General features: G+C 35.1%; 1 long non-coding RNA gene across 1 annotated transcript; it reads left to right on the plus strand.

Annotated features, from left to right (window-relative positions):
* The first annotated feature begins 335 nt into the window (after positions 1-335).
* Positions 336-1,558, plus strand: LOC122240935. The gene is made up of 2 exons (XR_006220741.1): positions 336-509; positions 1,468-1,558. It is a non-coding gene; the product is annotated as an uncharacterized LOC122240935 (long non-coding RNA).
* Positions 1,559-4,287: the final 2,729 nt, after the last annotated feature.

Genomic DNA, 4,287 nt, shown 5'->3' on the forward strand with positions numbered 1-4,287 from the left:
AACAAGTACTTCGGAAGTGTCAATTTCTGCAGCCTCTTCATAAGCTTCATTGGCCAGGAGCAAGTCCTCCAGCTCTTCTTGCAAAGTGTAAAAAGCAAGCTAAACCATTCCCTCTGCCTGCCCCTCACGCCCCGCCCACACATGGTCCAATCATCAATCACCATATCTGCCCAAGGGCAGTCTGCACTGGTGCAAAAAAGGAAAACCAGGAGGGGTGAAGAGGAGGGATTGGTTAAAGAGAGAGCTTCCCCGGAGTTCTATGGTTGCTATAGTAACAGCTTCTTTTGTTTATACATATTCAGAACAGCTGCTTCCTTTGGGTTTCTGGTGGCAGGGATATTATAAAGGTAACTGACAGGGGAAGAAGCGCCACTCTGACCATGGAATGGTTAACATAGTGAGATTATTCTTATTTAACTGGGCTTAACTTTATATTTGGGTTAAATGGGGGTTTCGAATGTTGGCAACCAGATGTTTTAAAAGATGAATTCCACCAAAGAAAGAACCAGGTGCGCTAGGACCTGCAAAATGTCTTATGCTAATCTGAACAAGACATCCACTCTCTTGTGCCTTTAAAACTCAAAGCTCTCCATTCTCTTTTTACCTGGTGTGCAAGCTCCCTGGGAGGTATTTTTCTTCTGTGGAAATACCCACAAATTTCTGTTCACCTTTCCAAGTCCTAATTAATTCCTCTAATTAGAGCTTTTTCTGGGTGCAACCATTTACAAAAGTGAAATGCTGCTTAAAAACAAATTTAATGAATTCTCGCAAACAATATTCATTGAATTAACAGTCCTGCTGTCCACATACTATTACAACTAGCCTATTAAGGCCTTCTATAGATCTTGGTAAAGAAGGGCCATCTCCAAAGGAAAGGTAGAGATAAATATGGAACAAATGAGGTATCTATCTAAGTAATATGGACAAATACGGTTTTATTTTAAGGAAGATACCCTACCAACATATGTAAAGATGTATATGTGCATGTGTACATGTGTGTATTTATATGCATGTGTGTGTGTGTGTTTGGAATAAAGTAGAAACCCAATGGGTTAAAAATATTGAAGCAGGATATTAAAAATTGCATCTGCTAGTTGAGTAGTCAAATTTTGTAAATACACAAACTTAAGATGCAAATAAGCAAAACAGGAGGAACAGATGTCCTTATAAACAAATTAATATTGTACATAGGTGTACTATCGTGTTTCTGATCCTTTGGGATTTTGGAAAAGTGCAATATGAAAGCAAAACGATGCTCCTGTTTTTTAATTAAAATTTATTCATCATTTGCCTAACAAAGGCTTTTGAACTTTGAATTTTTAGTAAAGTCCATGAAATATTTGGTTGGTTTCATTTGCCAATCTCAGGTATTCAGAGGTGGTACATCTTAAGCCCCAGTTGTTGCAATTTGATTACATATTTGCTTGAGAATTGTCATTACAATCTAGTCATTTTATCTCTACACAGCATAAAATCTGAGTGAACAGACGGATTCAAAATGGGAAGAAATCTAAAGAACAGTAAAAATGTTTATTTAATTAAATATAGAATTGTTGAATATTGCTATTGGATCTTGTATGTATATTTATTTGACTTATTTAATAATGGTATTTTAGAATCCAAAGACTATAAATTTCAATTCATTATAAATTACTAAAGATGAGATTTGAGGCCAAAAGCAAGCACAAGAATTCCAATTTCTTCATTTGGGGAAAATGGCTTAACCTCTTTAAGTAACAGTCTCAAAAACTACGAAACAATGGTACTAACACCTTTGAGGTATGTTTCTGAGAGAATCAATTAAGATAAGGCAAAATCACATGGCTTGAAACTATAAATATCCTATGATACTGCTCTAATAATAAATATTATTATGAGAAAGTATCCAGTTTTTATTATTTTTCATCTCACAAATTTTCACTTTTACTCTCTTCTCAAGTCTTGTGTATTACAATATGGTGATGACACTCAAATCTCTTAACTTAGTCAAATTTTCTTCCAAACTCCAGACCTGAATTTTCCAAAGGTGAGGTCAAATGCCATTGCTGTATGAAGTTTTCCTCAATTCCTTCTCCCATATTAAGGGAGACCTACATGGTCCTTTCGTACTCACGTTTGGCTTTATGCCATTTTTCATGTTTGTGTATTTCTGATTGTCTTGAGAGATTTCTAGACATATTATTTATTCAATTTAGTGTTCACTCTAGCAACTATTAAAATGAAGTTTAATGTGGAAGCTATTTTAAATGATTATAATTTCTACAAATTTAAACAGTTTTCAGATAACTATGTATAACTTCTGATCTATCAATAAAGGAAGTCTAGAAGTGGTTTAGATTTTTTTTTTAATCTTTTGTCTGTATGTTCAGAATGTTTCATTTGAGTATTTTATGGATAGCTTTAAAATTATTTGTATAATTCTATGTAGTTTACAAAGAAAACTATTGCTGGAATATACCCAATGAGTAGTTTTGGCTCTTAAAAACAAATGTGCAAGCAAGAACAGGTTTTGAAGACAGCTGATGCTTGAGACTAAGGTATCTATCTGAGGACCCTGTTAAGTGGCCAGTTGAAGACGATAAGCCTACAAGTGGAGGTACAGAAGTATAAAGGGAAGAACCTCTGTCCACAATGACATGGTTGAGCTGCTGAATTGTCAACTCTGGATCTGTTCTACCTACAAAAACTTTGTGTTACATAAAACAATGAATCCCTTGTTGTATAAGCCCCTCGTAAACAGCTTTTCTGTTACTCTTGGCCAAAGACATCATAAAGAATGGCACAGGAATTCAGAGAAATGAGGTGATAATAGACCATGAGATCCCAGGGAAAGAAAGGGGAAATTAAGAGAATAGAGTCACAGTGACTTTCAAATTCTTATGAGCGAGGCTATACTTCTTTTGATTAGTCATTAATTTCCCTTTAATCTTTAAAATATATCCCTATTTTATTTGAGTTAGTAAATGGATTTCAGTTTCTTGAATCCAAACAATCCCTAAAAAAGAAAACACATTTTATCACATTCAGTCATCATAACAAATAACTCTATAAGTAAAATACAAATATATCCTCCATTTTATTTTTACTTAAAAAAAAAAAAATTTAAATGGGAGACACAAAATCCAAAGCAGGCTCCAGGCTCTGAGCTGTCAGCAAAGAGCCCACCATGGGGCTCGAACTCAGGAACCATGAGATCATGACCTGAGCCAAAGTTGGACACTTAACCGACTGAGTCACCTGGGTGCCCCAATATTTCCTCCATTTTAGAGATGAGAAAACTGAGAATTGCAAAGTTCAATGCCAGTAAACACAGGAAAGTCTGAACTTGAACCCACGCTATTCTTTTTCACCATACTTTGTCCTTCCATTGCATTCATTTTATTGCCTCATTATACTCTTTACAACTTCTCCAGTAACATCAATTGTATTACCTCTTGGCTTCACAAAAATGAAATCTTTTTTAACCTTTATCCTTTCTTTGTTCTAATTCATGCACTATAGTATAGTTTCTCCTTTTCAAGTATTTATTAAATCTATCTTCCTTTTCCCCACTTTCCATCGGCCACAAATGTTATTAAAGTCAAGTGAGTACCAGAGCAGCCAGCTCAGATATAGCTGGAGACACATCAATCTGTTTCAAACCTAATATCCTCAAAGCCCTACTTCAATCACATAGAATCAATAGTGGAGGCCAATTAGGACTATAATTAAACTAAATACGACCTTATCATTTACATCTCCAGCGTTTTGCCTCCCCTTTCTTTCTCCTAATTTAACAAATTCATGCATTAAATATTCATTGTGTGTATGTCAAAGTGAAAGATACTGTCCTTGTCTTTGAGACGCTTATACAGTGGAGGAGAAAGACACATATACAGCTCAGACAAGAAAACCACCAGTTTCCATTCTTCCCATACACAGGGAAAATGGATCCCCACACCGCTAGCTTCATCACCTCCTTGAAGATTTGCATCTATTTTTTTCCTGGTAGCCAATTGTCATCGTTTTACCTTAACTGGATCAGTTCCTCAATCATTATAGTGACTTTTACCTACATTTATACACAACTGTACTTGGTGAATTCTTCTACCGTATCAGAATTCTTCCTAGAGCAAATAAAAATAGCTATACTTTCTTAAATTAAATGATAAGTTTGTAACAGTCAAAGGATAGAGATTGTCTGTCCTCCAGTATCAAAAAAAGAGAGTCCTTGAAAGGAGACAACATGTCTTGCTAAAAATAAAAATAAATATGCATGTCAAATCAGTATTTCCCATATCCTAAACT

This window comes from Panthera tigris, chromosome C1 (genome assembly GCF_018350195.1).
Source record: "Panthera tigris isolate Pti1 chromosome C1, P.tigris_Pti1_mat1.1, whole genome shotgun sequence".
Taxonomy (NCBI): Eukaryota; Metazoa; Chordata; class Mammalia; order Carnivora; family Felidae; genus Panthera; species Panthera tigris.